The sequence below is a fragment of the Temnothorax americanus genome, unplaced genomic scaffold, assembly GCF_048541705.1.
Source record: "Temnothorax americanus isolate GAGA-0224 unplaced genomic scaffold, ASM4854170v1 Scaffold16, whole genome shotgun sequence".
Taxonomy (NCBI): Eukaryota; Metazoa; Arthropoda; class Insecta; order Hymenoptera; family Formicidae; genus Temnothorax; species Temnothorax americanus.
Genome location: NW_027509297.1, coordinates 2,555,079 through 2,573,146, shown reverse-complemented (window position 1 = coordinate 2,573,146; position 18,068 = coordinate 2,555,079). Strand labels below are relative to the sequence as shown.

The window sequence follows — 18,068 nt, the reverse complement described above, 5'->3', positions numbered from 1 at the left end:
CTCTTCTCCCTCTTCGTACGTCCCATTAAGTCAGCTGGATATGAATGCAACGAGATTGCTATTAATGCATCCGAGTATATGCATTCTGCAGACTGGTTGCATAAAATCTCGACCGTCTGCGCGATATTTCGCCGTTAAGAGAGTGATTTATTATTCCATTTGGTGACGACGTGTACTTGGTCGCCAAAGCGCGCCCGGCAGTCGCAGACGAGAACGAAGACGGAAGCGAAGCGGCTTTCCGAAAAGGGCGCTCTGATACCTCTGTACGCGCGGAATTGGTTTTATCCTGACGTTCTCTAGACGCGGCGCGCGACGCGACGCATAATATTGGTGAGAAAAATGAAGAATGTAAATAATAGAGGGTCCAACATTTTTTAATTTGATTTAGATGCAACGAGATTCAACACAATTGTTGCTTTTGCGTTATTTACCTTAATCTTATTGTAATCTGCCTTTAGATTTTTATATTATTTTAATAGCATCTCACTTTCTCGAATAAAAATGCGAAACTTTTATTGATTGAAAAAAATTATGTGTAAAAGAAAAATTAAATATGTTGTTGTTTCTTAGTCTCTCTTATCATATGATAAACCAATCTTTGTGTGTGTGTGTGCGTGTGCGTGTGCGTGTGCGTGTGCGTGTGCGTGTGCGTGTGCGTGTGCGTGTGCGTGTGCGTGTGCGTGTGCGTGTGCGTGTGCGTGTGCGTGTGTGTGTGCGTGTGCGTGTGCGTGTGCGTGTGTGTGTGTGTGTGTGTGTGTGTGATTGCAATTTAATTAAGTTTATGAAACCTATCAAATAAATATTACATGAAGTGAAAAAAGTAACAAGTGTAGTCATCAGTTAAAGATTTAGATTAACATTTGAGGAAGAAAGAAAAAAAATGAGATTTGTAGCAGAAAATATTAACATATTATTTTCCTTTTATGTGGATAATGTTACGTGATAAAGCTGCTGCAAGTTTTTTTCTACGTATATACATATATGTATATTTTTATAACGTAGTATATGTATTGCCTAATAACATACTTAGAGGAAGAAAGAGAGCAAAAAGGAAAAAGAGACCGTTCGATAAAATTACGGGCCAGAAAACATCTGAACCGATCCGCGTAGAGAGGAACCAGAAAATAGGAAAACAAGAGCGTTCATTCTTCAGATAAGGGGCCGTCAACGCGAAACGATGTCAAGTGCCTGACCTTACGGGAGCATTTGAGAGAGATAGGGAGCAGATTTCTCTCTCCCCGTCTCCCGATCTCCCCTCACGGTTCTTCGAGCTCGAGTCGCGAGAGAACGCGAGCACCATGGTCGCACACACGTTATATCCACGATCGACCCGCGGCTGTGAGCCGAACAATTGGGCGCTCCGCGTAGAGGAGGGTTAACGGATGTGACATCAGCAGGCGCAATTTCCCGTGCAAATAGCAGAAACCACTAAACCCGAAATTGTCCCGAATTGCGCGCGAGTCGTCGTCTTACGTGGTTCATAACACCCGGCGGTTTAGCGTAATCTTGCATGCCCGTGCGAGCCTGCGCTCGCGATCATCGGGTATCGATCGATCGCACAGTCTAACCGGAAAAGAGAATTTCCGCGCCGCGCTATACTATACTACTACAACAGAATAATGGCGCCACATGAATGCATACCGTAATTCGATGTCGTGGACTGGTAACGATATACCAGAGCGCACTTCATTGCATGATAAAAGTGTGCACCAGATTCATTCTTTCGAGAAACGAGTTACATAAAAATATGAGAGATAATAATTCCATAATAATTTTGTAAATCAATATCCTAAATATTTTTATATAATATTCTTTGTATACAATCAATTATTACGTTAAACTAAATTCTCTTTCACAAAAAAGTAAACAGATAGCTTTTTATAATAAATCAATTATATCATTGAACGTGTATCCTTTTGCAATTATTGCAAATTATTGTAGCGAATCTAATGAAAAGTTTAAGTAGATATTTCGCTTCAATTATGAGCTTACGTAATAGCTTATAAAATAATATTGATCGGTTTTATAGTGAAAAACATACACTGCAAACCGCATTGCGTGGGAGAGATTTAAACGGTATTGGGAAGCAAGATAGTTTCTCCCGTCTGCAGTGAAGAACGCGAAGAATAGGCCGACACTATTCTCTGCTACGGTACACACTTGACAAGACGAGAACGCGACGACGACGACAATGACGATGACAAGGGCGCCAAGCGCTGAGATTCACAGATTATATATACGAGAGTCGCTGACGCAGTCGCAGTCTTTTGTGGTAGGATTAATGTCGGTTGTATGTCCGGCGAATACCAATTGCTATCGGCGACATTTAAATCATCCGAGCTATGCAAAACTCGAGACACGCTCAACCGGACATATATTTTTTAAAATGTTAAAAAGAGACGTAACAATAAATCCCTTGAATTCTCGATAAATGCCATGCAGCAATGCAATTTGATATTAAATTGAGAAAATTTCTCGTTTGTTAAAATAAAAATTGGTAGAAACAATTGTAAAAGTAATCTAAATACCTAATGTAAAAGATTATTTTAAAAATATAACAATAGTCAAAATTTAAAATATTAAATTATAAACATAAATTTTTTGTTTTCTTTGTAATTTATCAAATTATAGAGAAATATTGTATTTTAAATTAAAAGTCAGAATTCAAATGTCCTCTTTACTACAAAACATTAATTTTATATTCTATTACTTTATTGTTTTAATCGTTATAAATAGAGAAAAAATGTAATTAACTATTACTGGCATTAATTAATATTTCAATTTCGATTAATTCAAATGTATTAACTCTTTATACAAAATTAACAGTTACAAAAGTTATTTTTTTTCTGTCACTTGTAATTATTTTCGAAGTACAAAAAGTGCTAACGTTAAAAGTCGCTTAGTTCGCGACAATAAAATCGCGAGTATAATGCGGGGGAAAAAATAAAAACGTCATCATCTGGCGTGAATCCAACCGAGCGAGAAAATGCTCGATGTCTGCCGGCGAAGTCTTCTTCCCGTTTATTAACCCACGAAGGATGCACCCTCGTGTTATATCTGGTTATGCCTTTCTATCCGCCTGATATTATACGGATTACATTATTCATGCTTTTCTTTATTCAGACGTATTTTCGACGAGAACGATACCGCTGACGACAACTGTAAGAAGAGAGAAAGAAAGGCGGAATGAGAAAGAGGTCCTTCGTAGAAGATCAAGAGAAACCATGACGACGCCTTCGCCGATTTAACGAAGCAATTTAAGCGTCTGAGTTGTCCGTTCAATGCATTAAAAAGGTTGACGGAAGGAAAAGGTATAGCAATAACCCTGGACAGGAAGCACCCTGTCTTGAATGGACAGAGATAACTCAAGATTAGAAAAAGTTTCGTCCTCTCTACTTTCGTCGTGTCGGCGCGCGATTCTTCCTTTCTCTACGATTACGATCTTACGAAAACAACGCATGATTTTTCTACTTTACACACACGTTGAACATTTAAGAGCTTGATTCATAATTTACAAAGCATGACTTTGCACTCAAGGACAGACAACGGCATAAACTCTCTAAATGCACAAATAAGCAAACCCATTATTTTCTACTTAGTTGCTTTTTTCCTAAAATATTTCCGCACAAGTGCGAAGTGATTCTTGATTTTTTTTTCTTTCAAGAAAACCGTCTAATTGATAATGTAAAAAATACATTTCCGAATCCGTTACCGACTATAATATTCTGGGTAAAGGCTATTATCGCCAGTTTTATTCACGATTAACGCGTAAATTCTTTCACGGGCGAACGCCTTCTATACTGAATGTTACGGATTCAGACGTAGCTGCTTATCGCAAATGGCGAAAGGAGACTTCCGCCCTTTCTTCCCTCGTTGCATCTCGCAGCCCGGGCCATTAAGTATGCCGTGCGTCGTACTCGGGTAAAATCATTGTTCTACTTGTAATAACTGAGAGTGCTCATCTCGCTCGGATGATCTCGAGGAAGAGACGCGTATCGTTGATATCCGCCATTCGCGTACATGTACAGCGAAAGCGAATGAACTGTTTTAGACTTGTAGTCTGTAACTGTTATTGAAGCGTACAGACGCTATTCACAGACGCATACATCATCAACTTAGCAAATTGTGAATCTACTTTATTTGCATCATTTCAGGTGATATATAAGGTAAAGTGCTTATTTCGGATCAGATCCTAATTCGGATTAAAAAATTTCAAATGCTTCTCTAGCTGTCTGTATTTATCATATGTGGATTTTTTCTTCATTATCGTCTATAGTTATCCTTATAGCATTATAATACAATTCAAAAATACCGCTGATTGCTATTGGTAACCTTCGGCTAACTGATCAACAACGGCCTGCGAAACAGACGTTTCGCGGCGCGACTAAAAAAGAAAGGAATTAGACATAGGTACGTATTTATGGTTGTTTTGAGGTAACTAACTTGTTATTTTTAACTGAAATTTGGCATGCATACCTTTGAAGGCATGCACAATCTAATTTTCATGACAATTTGGCCAAATTTTGCGTGTAGAAAAAATGCGAAGGATAGTAAAAACTGCCAATTTGTAGCGTAAGCGGTGGTCTTATTCTAGCGAGATATATTTAATTAAATGTAGAATATTCTGAACCTTGCGTTTAACTTTTAAGTACTCAATTCTAATTATTTAATCGTATTTCTTTTGACAATGTAAGCTTTATTATTATAAGTAAATGCCTATGTGTGGTCAATTTAGAGTATTAAATAGAAAATTTTCTTTCTCTGAAAGCATGTATCATCTTTTCAGTAATTATGTCAAATCTAGAGCAAGCTGTTAGTGCAGTAAGATTAAGTTCTTCATAAATTAAATATATACATATACATATATATGTATATATGTATATATATACATACATAGTGTACTCCTCCATAATGTAAAAAGGCGAATATGTGAGAGGGATAAGAGAAACATAACGCAGATGGGAAAAAATGAGCCTGTCAGTGGATAATTGAAGCGCTCTCATTGTTCTTCATAATTCGGGTCACCGAAATTACCGCGGCAGTTCGGCATACGTAGCGTTTTATTATGCAAAGTGCCGGCAGTTGTAGGGATAACGAGCGATAAGCTTAAGACGAGGGCCGAAATCGACCTAGCACCTATTATAGCAGCTACTATCGCGATATTGGACCCTCTTCTTCACGTCTTAGCCGTGAAAGATTATGGGGCGAACGCAGGGGTGAGTCTAGACGGCTCGGTCGAGGATGTCCCACACGGGTTTTAAGGAAGCGTTAAAAGCTCCCGTTTTCACGGCTCAATTCTCGCCAAACTCTCGCGCGGAGTTCCTCAGCTTAATTAAGTGTTGATCAATGCCGCGAGTCTGCACGTAATTATCGCTAATTACTATTGCGGGCTGATACGAAAAATTTAATGAAAGTCGGACTAGGAGAGATTAATGGATTAACGTCACTGATCGCGATTGTCTTCGTAATCTAGTTGGCGATTCTTCATTCGATAGCATGGCAGTGAGATACGTACTCTTGTAGAGAAAAATTAAAAGAAAGATAAAAAAAGTATTATATCTGATAATACTTCGCGCTAAATGACAGACCGACATTTTTCCACTTTTGACTATGAATTTCTTCGTGACAGGGACCATCCGTTTTTCCTCGCGAGTCTTCTTTCTAACGCCTTTTAAGGAACGACAGAAAATTGCGCCCGGTTGTTTACTCTGCGGGCAAAGTCGCTTTCGTTCGCAGCGGTGCACGACCGCGGACGAAAGAGCCCAAGCTTCAAAGACGCGCTACGAAGACCAGTCACGACGTCACAGTCTAGAGAGAAATTATTGAGAGATTCCTGTAACTGTTTCAACGTCGGAGCGCCAACAGAAAAAGATGTCTTCGATTTAAGGTAACCCCGTGAAACAGTCGCGATACCTCCTCAGAGGAGACAAACATTGACAAGCTCTTTTGAGCGAAACTCGTTTCCGCGACCGAATTCCGGTCTCCCGTTTCATCATGGAATCCTAGCTCCTATTCGAAATAGCTGTTCCCGCTAGATCGTGTTAAAATAATAAGAAAAACTTTCATTTATTTAATTACAGTTACAACGTCCTGATCCTTGATATCTAGTGTTATATTAATTTGTTATTCTTCTTTTTATAAATAGTATAAGTATTGTTTATACATTATATGATAGATGCTATAGATATATTTCTCTGTAATAATGAAATCTTATTTTGCTCTAAACTAAAGCTTTATATTTATAAAAAATATGCGTTATAAAAGTTAATAATGGCCCATTCAACATTGATTATTAAAGTTTGATAATAATATATTATGAATATATTTAGTTATTTGATTGTTAGAGGTTTATAGTGTTTGTATATTAGTTAGTTTTCCAATTTTCTATATTATGTTTGAGAGAGAGAGAGAGAGAGAGAGAGAGAAAGAAAAAGAGAGAGAGAGAGAGAACACATATTGTTAACGTTTAAAAAAAATGATAAACATTTGCATTAAATTTAAATGCACTCACGATGAGTGCTGGATTACTTATAAAATAAAACAACTTTCGCCTGAAGTGCAATTTGCCAACAAGTCTGCTCCTTGAAGAAGCAACTTTTAAGGAAGCTCAGATACGACATCAAAAATTTATTGTTTTTAACTAATTACAAAATTTTGACATAAAATATCGATGTTTAGAATTTTCCGTACTCAATTCTCTAACGCTTTTATTATTTATTTTTATAATATCATTTTAGTCCTATATATACATATAATTTAATTAAACTGTAATTTTTTCGCAATTTAAGAAAAAAAAGTTATTGTAATTGGCTTTTTAAAAATTAATACGTCCCATTTAGTTTTCGACGTTATTAATACAAAATTAAATTACTATACGAACGTATAGATATTTAAAAACCAATATATTTAAGATAATATACAAAACTTTTACAAAGTGTGATTCAAGAAGTAGACAGAATTTTCAACGTAAATCTTGTCGTCAACGCAAAAATTGTCGAGATTATTATGCATGCAAGATTGTGATTATAATTTCCGAAATATTATGTCAAAGGACAGCGCGGAATATATTAGGAATAATGCTGGCACGCGTATGCGTACTAGAAATGCATCGCCTGCAGCACGTTCGAGGAATTACCAGACGAATTATCCTTCGAGCATACGTTCGACTCCCTTCAAAACGGAATAAACAGGAACAGCGTAATAACGAAACTTTATTAACGCAAATACGGCTGAAATTAAGCGAATATAAGCTTTCCCTTTTGCGAACGCGCTTGCCGCGCTTGAATTCACATGCCGCAAATCCATACGCTTCACGATGGGAAAAGACTTGCATAAACCACGTTTCCAATATAATTTCAGCAAATATGTAGCATATCAAACGCTTATAATGGGTGCCCCAAATTTAGTCCGGTTCAAAGTCAAATTAAAATTCTCGTTTCATCCGCGAGAGCTTTCAAAAATTTATATAATCAATTTCTCTTTAACAAAAATTAAAATGGTAAACTGACTTATTTACTCAAATTATTTAACATTGATAATTTGTATTGATTTGACGAATTACTTTAATACTTAACAAAGTTACATTATTTTTCTACATATATTAATGTAAAATATAAAACAATTAATAATATATAATGACTTTCACATCACATCACAAATTTGTGCTAAGGAAAAATTATCTTTTGCTCTGTCACTTATTAATTATTATACGTGGATATCTAAATCACGTGAAACTAATATTACAACAAAAGTATATGTCGAATTTCTTCGTTAAGTTTTTCATATCAGTCCTGTATTGGCGTTTTAATTTCTTTTGCACACTTCCCAACTGCGACACTTTACGATATACACTACGGGAATATTTAATGTTTCTTTATCAAAATACGGAGCAAACCATCTCAGCTCAATTTTTCTCTTACGAGCAAGAGGCACTGAATTCTGTAACGTCTCACAAAGTTTCCGTCGTCCTGTTGATTTGTTTTATCTATGTTACAGCGCTCAATTTTTGCCGTAAGAATATCAAAAAAGAAACAATCACAAGAATATTAGCAAAAAAGCAGTCTTGTAAATGTAGAGAAGAGCAAGCTATCTTCAAAATTAAATAATAAGATAAATAATAAGTAAAATATGAGTAAAAATATGAACCCGAGAAAAAATAAAATCTTTGACGATATAAGAATTTTGATGCATTTCTCAGTGCTCTTAAATATAATTAAACATAAATTTTGATATTTGTTAAATAGACTTGGAAACTCAAGCAATTAAAATTTACATTTTACCTACATCCTTTTTCAGGTATGCATTTGTATTAAAACATTTTTTTTTTTTTCAACATTTTGAAGTAAATTATTCATGTTGTCAAAAGTCAAATTTTCTTTGCGTTCGATTTATCTGCGCACTGTCGTGTTTGCGTTTCGACTTAGCTAGCCGAAACGGCGAGTGAGTCGTTATAATTGACGTCCGTTGCTCTATGGTAATTGGCTGCTCGCAATATTGCTACGTAGATAGTGACTGAAAGGGAGCGCGACTACATAGACGTTGGCAGCTGCGCTGGGGGATTATTCTCTGTACGCTAATGCGAACGTATGAGTCTCGGTTTACTATTCAATCAGAAACTGCTCGCAAAGCCTATCTCGGACTTTATGCTCCTAGCGCCTCTGGTCATTAGAGCATATTCCGTGAAAATGTAAAGCTCTTAGCTCTTAGCTCTTACAGACAAATGCCACGAAAATCTATCGGTATATTCGCGTTGTGATTGACTCCATTACGGTTCTATTAATATCTTCATAATAATTTTCCAAGCAACAAAAACATATTTTCTGTTAATATATATTATTTATATATTATTAATATTTATATGTTTTAACATACATAGAAAAATAAAATACTTTGTATAATAACATTTAATATATTTATAACAAAGTAGTTTAATGCAAGACCTGATTTACTATATTATTGAATTGTAAACATTGAAACTTTGAAAGTTTCTGTTTACAGAAATGTATAATTTCTCGATATAGTTTATCTGTGATTCGTATTTTTATTGATTACATTCACACTCGATTATAAATGTTGTTATATACTGATTGATCCAATAATAAAGCATGTTTCAAGACAGTAAATAATTCATCTCTATTATAATCATGATCAATTAAGAACTTATATCAGGTACTATTATGTTTTTCTTAACTTTCTTATACTGTATAAAATTCACTTTGCGATGGCCTTTCACATGCTTGTAAACGGTGCAAGTTTTTTCTTGTCACGAATTGCAGAAATTAATTTTGCAACATATACCTCAGTTTCATATTTGTCTAAGGTAAAAACAGTCAGTATACTGAGGTCAGTTCTCAACTTGCCTTTTATATACTGCTGTTATAATCAAATCTAATTTAATCAAATTTTGTTAACGCAAATTTTGTCTTATCTTTTTTCTTCAGTTTCGATGTTTAATATAAATTACATTAAATCTTATTTCTGTATACTCTATCTCGGAATTAAATAACACGTTAAACTTGAAATAATATTTAAAAACTGAAAAATATATCTATTTATTTGCGCATGTATTCTTCTCAAAGCTAATGGTATGATGCGTTAAATTTACGGGCAACATATGTATCCGAAAAAAATAAAATTGATCGCTTCCGTGACTCTCTTTCCCGCAAACTCTGATTTCAGAGTGCTCGTTTCTCTCGCGTCATACCTCGTTTACATCGTCGATGCTCTCCTTAAGAAAGATCGATCCTTCAGAATAAAATTTCGTTATGAACGCTCCTTCTGCGAATCTCGATTTGTCTTTATTACGACGTCGGACGCGTTGTAATGGCAATGCCGCGCGCTGGTAGAATGGCAGGCACACATTTCTGAATTAATATTTAAGGAAGGAAGGAAATATGTTTGCGAGTTATTTTCTTTTTACTTCGAAACGCAGGCGCGCTTGCCTAATGCAATGTTTAATTAAGATTACAGAAAGAAGAGAGTGATCTGCTTATAAAACTGATTTATTTTATATAAAAAAGATCTGTGAGTTTAAGATACAAAATATATTTTTACATTAATTAAAATAAAATGATTCTAATCTAAAATATCTGAAAAGTTATATACATACAAAATCGGAGCTTGCGAGAAAAAGAGTCACAGAAGCGATCAATTTTATTTTCCTCGGATACATAGAAAATTTTTGATGCACATTTTTTAATTCCAACTTTTCAGAACTTATTGCTACAGTTTTTGTAAAAATATATTTGTTCTTCTCGATCATGATTAATATACAGACAGATCTTTTACATTTATTTCTTATATTCAATTTAATATTTTTTTTTTAATTTAATATTAAAAAAATTCTTTTATCTAGAACATGCAAATCCATAGTAAAATTGAAATTGTAATAAAACTTTCGTTTATACTTATTTTTCGCGCATTGACAACATGTCTGGGAAAGTAATCCAATAAGAATTGGTTTTTTGTATGTCAAAGCATTTGTTGAATTTTTCCACGCCGTCCAGAACATCTCGAATGGAAGTACGCAAATATACTACGAGTGATTTGACCAAAGTAGAATATTTGAAGTCTCTCGAGGGTGACGTTACCACTACGTCAAATCCATCACAATCGTCCCGAGTAACAAAAATTTATTTGACGCGTATATCAGTTATGCGCGAAAAAAAAACCGCAAGGATAAAATTCTAAACATACAAGATACTGAGTATACAAAATTTAAAAATAAAACGTGACTTATAACAGAAATTTACATGAAAAATCTAGCTGCTTAACCTATCATCTGACACGGCTATGAATCTTTCGACAGCAGCTTCTTTACCCGGCATAAACGGAATTCTTTCAGGCGGAAGATTTCTATAGTCATCCATCATGTTTGCGTTTATTTTTTATGTATTTAACGCACTTTACGGTTTTCAAGATATTTTATTAATTTTACTATCCACTTGCATATATTTTCACGTTTTCAGTAAACAGAAATGTCTAATCTAAAATATTATAAAAATTGGGGTAAGTTTCTCTCTCTCTCTCTCTCTCTCTTTCTTTCTCTTTGAAGTTTCCTTATGTCGCATATTCGGAACTTGATGAACGTTTGACGTTAACGTTGTGTGTTAATATTAAAATTTCTTTTGTGTATATACGTATACAAAAACAATTATTAAGTGTCTTTTATAAATATTGATTACTCAAAGTTCCATCAAATCAATCAATTACTCCGAGTTAAAGTTGGTATTAAATTGGGAGTTGTAAAGTTATATAATAAATATTTCGTATAAAGTTTTTTTATTGAAACTTATAAAAAAATGAGCGTATTAAAAATTAATATATGCACAACTTTTAATTGCTTTATTTATTAATTTTACATTAATATGACATAATAAGGTGGTTATGGCAAGTATGAATTTGAAACAAATTATTGCTAACACACTAATCGTACAAACACACTCCGCTGACGATATTACTTATTTTAAAATACGTCGGTGTATGTATGTACATAGAGAGCTTACGGAATGGTTCGCTCATTTAGGGTGGCCTCCGCGTAGAGAGGATTATAAAGGATTATTTTCCAGCGTTAAATGAATTCGCTGGCGGTGAGTGCCACGGTAAAATCTGCTAATGGATGCTGCAAACCGCCATGCATGCGATAGATGTAAAATGTATTATCTGTCAATCAAGAAAGAATTGCAAATGCTATCATCATCTGATGCGAGCGTCCAACGACAATTTAATTAAGTTTCGACATATGCTTTATCAAATTGTGCTTATATTATTTTTGTATAAAAATGCAACTGTAAAAGTCATCCTAGCCAAGTAAAATATCATTTTCATGTCGTTTCCGACATTTAATTTTTAAATTTAATTAAAAAATTAATAATAAATTTATTAATATAAATATTTAAAAAATAAGATTTTTCAAAAAATTTTTAACTAAAACTAATCTCAATTAATTTTCTTAGATTTTTTTGTATAAAATTCCTCAAATTAGAACATTTCAACTGCAACATTAAATAGTCAAAAGTCAAAAGAAGACAAGATACGTATAAAAATATTTATACAATTTTAAAACGCGTATGATAAAGTATTCGTGTGCCTATTCAGTGTTTTTCTTTCAAATATCGACACGGGACGCGCGCCCTCTCGTTCAGTCGCTCATCCCAGGTCCTCATTCAACTGCCGCATTTTCAGATTTTCCATCTGCCGTCACACGCATTACGCGGCTCCCCGCGAAAAATACCTCGCCACAAGTCGCGACGGTTTATACGGGGATTAGTGCGGGTGGTACCGAGTTCCTCCTGTTCCGCGGAATAATACGGAAAAAGTCCGGCTGACGAGCCCGCACGGGATTTATTCCGGCGGCCAGTCGCGGACCACAAGAGGGAATGCGTTATCAACGTAGGATGGCACCGGCAGGAGAAGAACGCGGTGGAAAGAAAAAAAGTTGACCCGATGCAGTCGGACTCGCGGCGTAAAATACTAACGAGCACGGGTCTCACTCACGCTGAGCATGTTGAAGGCGAATGTATATAACACGATTTATTCTTGAATCGAGTTGCATCGGCAATCCGGGATAACTAACATTCAATTAGCGACTCGCTGTCTTTTTCTAAATTTCAATATTAACGGTAACAAAGCCATAAAGTGCCATTAGCAAATAAAAATTGGGTGGACCAAAAGGATAGCGTTAAACATTTAAAAATTAATATTTTAGGAGAAATTTGATATACTCAAAGTCTCTGATATCTCGACAAAAGAATTTCGGCAATTCAGCATAAAAAGATAGAAGTCTGAAGATTAGAGTACCAATTTCATGTTTCTGTTTTACAAAAGTTGATAAGAACTTTCTTCATTTTATAATCAGAATTCATGCATGTAATTCCTAATACTTGTTAAAAGAACTCTTATAAAGCTATCCAAAATATGTCAGATTTTCAAACAAATTTTTAGCTCATATGAACTCAGGAAAATATGTCCGTCGATCGCTATCGCCACTGCCGTTAAAAAGTTTTAATTCGTGAAAACTTGAAATTTTTTTGCGCGAGTTGAAATATAGCCAAGACTTCTCCATTTTCATCATTTCAAGTACTAATTGCCGCTCTTTTTGAAGCATATCAGAAACTCTTTGCAGAAGAACTAGAATACTATTAATTATATCAACATTCTTAAAACGGGATACGAACTTCACATTGGAGAGATATCATAATTTCAGATGAGCTGTTCAAAGCTGAACAAGATTTACATAAAGAATGTTTAAAAAGAAATCCCATGTAACAGATCTCGTATATCAAACAATGTATATGACAACTAAAAATTGCAATAAATTAAAATAGCATGTATAAATTAAAAAGAATAGTTTTAGAGTCTTAAAATATTAAATAATTATTTATAGTACTAATATAAAAATAGAAATTTATTTGAATTAAAAAACGTTGGATGGCTTATCATTATTTATTAAGAACGCTCTATGCTTTTGAGGATACGTATCCTTCCTCTTGCGCTTTAGTTTAAAAAATCTAAACAAAAACGCGTTCATGTGCAATGCATTTACTTTGGCCGATTCATCCCGGATGATCGTCAAGAGCGAGTCGTGTAAATTCGCCTTAAGGCACCGCGGGAATAATTAACGGCGCTCCTACCAGTAAAGGGAATCGGCAAGCATGGGACTACGAGTTCCGAGTTCTTGTGCAAGAAACGCCGCGCCGTGCGTCGACCCGCCGACGAACAATCGAATTATCAGGCGGTTGCAAGTACAACGAGGGCCATTTTTCTGCTTCGTTTTTCCGAGGCCCGAGGGCACGCAAAAGTTTCAGTACACGCGTACACCCTTCTCCCGTCCGTACGCAGTGGTCGATCCGGCCGAATCGGCACGCTGCAATGCGGATCACGGCTGCACCGAAAAAGCGGAAAACACGGCTTCATTAACCTAACAAGACTGATAGGCGAAACATATCTCGCTGGACGGCATAATGGCCGTTGGATCCCGTTTATAGCGGAGTGCAACGGTATAGCATTTCTCAAAATTTCGAGCGTAATTATTATACCAGAATGATTATGAATAGGCTGAATAGCGCAACCCAAAACTCGTAGAATTTATTTAAAAAATACATAAATTGATTGAAAAGAAATTTTATATTTATATATTTAATTATTCAAAGTATCTCTCTTCTAATGTAAACGTTACAAATGTTGATTACAATCCGTTAAATATACATTATGGGGTTATTGAAAACAAATTATGTTTGATAACACTGTGACAATCCTAATAGCGTATATTATAGCATTGTTACTATTTGCATAAATCAAATTGGTTACCATTTGCGGATAAACAATATTAAAATATTTATGTTTATATATATATGTAATATCTTATATTTTCATTTGAAATATAATAGTGTATCTGAACGCATAGAATAGTGTTATGTATTTTAAGCTCCCGAATCGTGTGCGGTACTAATACAAAATTTATTATTAATCTTTTTATATGCAGGTAATACGCGGTAATCTGTGTAAAAAATACGAAAATATTACCTCAAACCTTAACATTTTCATTATGTTGTACAAAAGCCACAATAGATGCGCATTCAACCTTTGCAGTTTTGCATCAGATTGCGCAGCGTATAAAGCCTGCAGGTCCTAATGAGCACCTTGCTTCGAGAACTAGGAAATCTCTCAGTCGGCCCGCGAATGTAATTCTATGTGTGTATAATGATAATGGCCGGGAAACTTTCAGCCGCGCGCTAATGCGATAATGAAATTACGCGAGGATGGGTTGAGGCGCCGTGTCTACCGCGGTAGGTAATTACTTGCTTGCTTTTTTCCCCATATTATATTTCGCGATGTATCAACGGATTCTGCGGATACATATGATATATGAAAATCCGTTGCACGCTCTCCCGCCACCGCGCCGCGCCGCGCCGCGCCGTGTCGGACATCAGCGCATGTTTGCATTCGAACAGTGTGCAGCGCGCAACGCGTCAATACGCTCTGTTAAATGTAAGCCGATGCTTATGATCGGCCTTCAATTACATTATTCTCGTGTAATTAGCATCCCTTGTGACGAGGGGAACGTCAATATTACGGGTCGGTACCTCCGTCAATATTAAACAAGTTGCCGGCCATTGATGTTGCAAATTAATTAAAAGTACGCGAAAAGAGTCTTCCGTTTTTAATTAAAACTTGCTATATTGCCGGCTGCAATATCACGCGTATACGTTTACACGAGTGTGCGGCTCTGATACCACATTATTTCAAGTAACATCCTGTAAAATGAGATTTCTTTGTATCTGTGTTACTTTGTGAACAAGTCCTATTTGAAAGAGATTAATATGTTTTCCATATCCTCTCCAATTCAATTTTCTAATGTTAAAATATTACTTATTTAATGAAAACATTTTTAATCATTAATAAATCCCTCCTTTTTTAATCGAGGTAACATGTCGTATGTAAAGAATACAGTAAACAAAGAAGAAATAATATTATTTGTCAATTATAAATCAAATCTGTATTTTCTAACTACTTTTTTCTAGAAATGTTATTTTTCATCATTTCTTGAGCTGCTTTAATGTATTCGATTACTACGTTATAACTAATAATTTATTATAAATAAAAATATCATCGATTAAACCTTCCATATGATTCTGAGAGACCTTTTAGACACAAGAAAGAAGCCACAAAAATTGAAAGAAATAAACTGTAAGCATATTTCGAACAATTCTCGTTGTTTCAGCTCACAATTCGATCTTTTTATGGCGAAACAATGGATTTTGAGTAGTGCCATTTCTGATATATCACAACGAAGCCTTCTATCCCATATCGAATCCGAAAGGGTTTACCTCTCTTCGTACTATACTGGAAGGGTTTACCCTCGGTTCGTGGCGCACCAAAATTGACTCGTTCCAAGGGATTAAACGTGCATACCCCGTTATGCCCAGAAACCGTACATATTCCATCTAGGGAAATTCGCGGCTTCTCTCGTCGTCTAACGGATTCGTTGGCCTCCAAAGTAAGCGACCAACAACCAGTATGCGCATATATATACGTGAAATATCTATATCAGATATAGCATGTCTTCGATCGATCGCATTTCCATTTGCAGACGCGGATTCTACCGTAAAATAACAGGGGCCGTTAATGATTTTAGAGTTCTCTCTTTTCTCTTTAATTGCTACCTTTACAAACTATATATTTGTTTTTTGGCACATCAGGCATTTTTATGAAAAAGTCAAAAGTCAAACTAATGAAAAAAATATTTTAATTAAACTTTTGATATTCCTTATGTAAGGTATTCTATATAATAATCTGTTGAAGTTCCGATCTATCAATAAATATCTAATATCACTCATCCTAATGCAGTATTGGCGCTAGTCCACGCGCATTTGCTATTGCAAGTTGTTAACTACATGTAACTATTAAGTTACATTTCGGCGCTCGACCAACAGTCGTATAACTAGTCGACCGTTTAGTACAACATGAGATCCCATTTCTCCTTTCCGTTTTGCTCATTCATCAACCATGAAAAGAGCTTCGCGTGCGCAATTTCGGTTGCGTGCTATTCGAGGAATCGCCGTCTCGTGCTAACGATAAAAGGCTTCAAGAATGAAATACTTATGCTAAATTATTTAAAGAAAGGTTTTGTAACGTCGTTCGGAAGTTATTATAACGGAAACTTTTTCGTGGAGACACTCTGAAATAACAAAGCTTCCCCAGTTTTAAGATCTGATTTTTTTTTCTTTTACGATATTAACTAATTTAAATGTCTTTTTGACGTGCATGCAAGGAACAAAATATTGTTGTTTTATTCGTTGAAAATATCTTGTTGAGGAATTTTATGTTAATTTTCATCTAGTTTAGCTCAAATTATATTATGTATAAATATATTATGTATAATAGTTATACATAATTATATTATGTATAATAGTAAGCAATCTTTGCTTCATAAGTTACTGTGTACGTATGTATATCCGCAAACATTGTTAGACATAATAAAAGTGCTTCCATATTACACTATAGAAGATAAAACATATTTATAAATTCATCTTCTTTTATCAATAAATGACTTCAATAAATTTATGAATTAATACTTGACTATATATGTCAATTTTGCCATATAAAATATCGCCATAAAATACACTTAATCCTTGCATGACTCTATAACTATAATCATATCTCTCTTATTTCTATATTATTATATATTTATTAAATATAAATCCAAAATGAGAGAGAGAGAGAGAGAGAGAGAGAGAGAGAGAGAGAATAAATTAATACGCTAACCTACATGATTCAATATTATGTCTTCCGTGTTGCATGCAAATACGTTATGTTCTCGCACATACATCATATTAATAATTCTATTATATTATTATTGTTACCATTTATAATTCTTATCACTATTGTCATTATTACAGTTATTATTATGTATTGATGTTGCAGGTCATCCAATTGTACCATGAGTTACGCAAGTTGTTAATAATCCATATCAATTTAACAATACAAATGTTACAGGGATCGTTCTAAAATTTAATTAAAATTTAATTTAGAAATATTTAATATATGTATGGCAAATGTTCTAAATATTCTGCATATATTTACATAGAACAGACATCTCGTAAATGCTCGTAATTGCTTTAATAATCAATATTAAAACAAAAAATTATTTAAAATTAAAGGCAAATTTTCAAGGTTACCATTTTAATTTGCTATGTAAAAATGAAAGCTTCATTTGGTTAAGGCCACAAGAAGAAATTCAGAATAAGCTGCATACGAATAAAATCTCGGAAACGACACGACAGAAGATTATTAAAAGTTATTTAACTTCGGCGGTGGAACAGCTGACGGGCGGAGCTTTTGATTTATTCCGATGTCTTACCGAATTTGCTATAACATTATAGATTACACCTCGCGGTCTCCCGATGATCCTCTTACAGTTTCGACTTCATTAGGCACTCTGATCACGTGGTAGCAGATACCGATTAAATATACACATAGCGCGTGATGTGTGCGCGCGCGTTGTAAGCCGCTTACGGGAGCAGTCGCGTGTATAATGTAAAAGACCATCATTGGTCGGCGTGTCATTA

The 18,068-nt window shown here is 34.8% G+C and overlaps 1 protein-coding gene and 1 long non-coding RNA gene across 2 annotated transcripts in view; one reads left to right on the top strand and one right to left on the bottom strand.

Annotated features, from left to right (window-relative positions):
- LOC143895628 (uncharacterized) overlaps window positions 1-6,080 on the top strand; it is a 342,321-nt gene extending 336,241 nt beyond the window's left edge. The window contains exon 5 of the long non-coding RNA XR_013256383.1: window positions 3,124-6,080. This is a non-coding gene — a long non-coding RNA (uncharacterized LOC143895628). The remainder of the gene's footprint in view (window positions 1-3,123) is intronic.
- Window positions 1-18,068, bottom strand: part of LOC143895616 (CUGBP Elav-like family member 1-A) — a 553,022-nt gene that overhangs the window by 527,428 nt on the left and 7,526 nt on the right. The window lies entirely within an intron of this gene.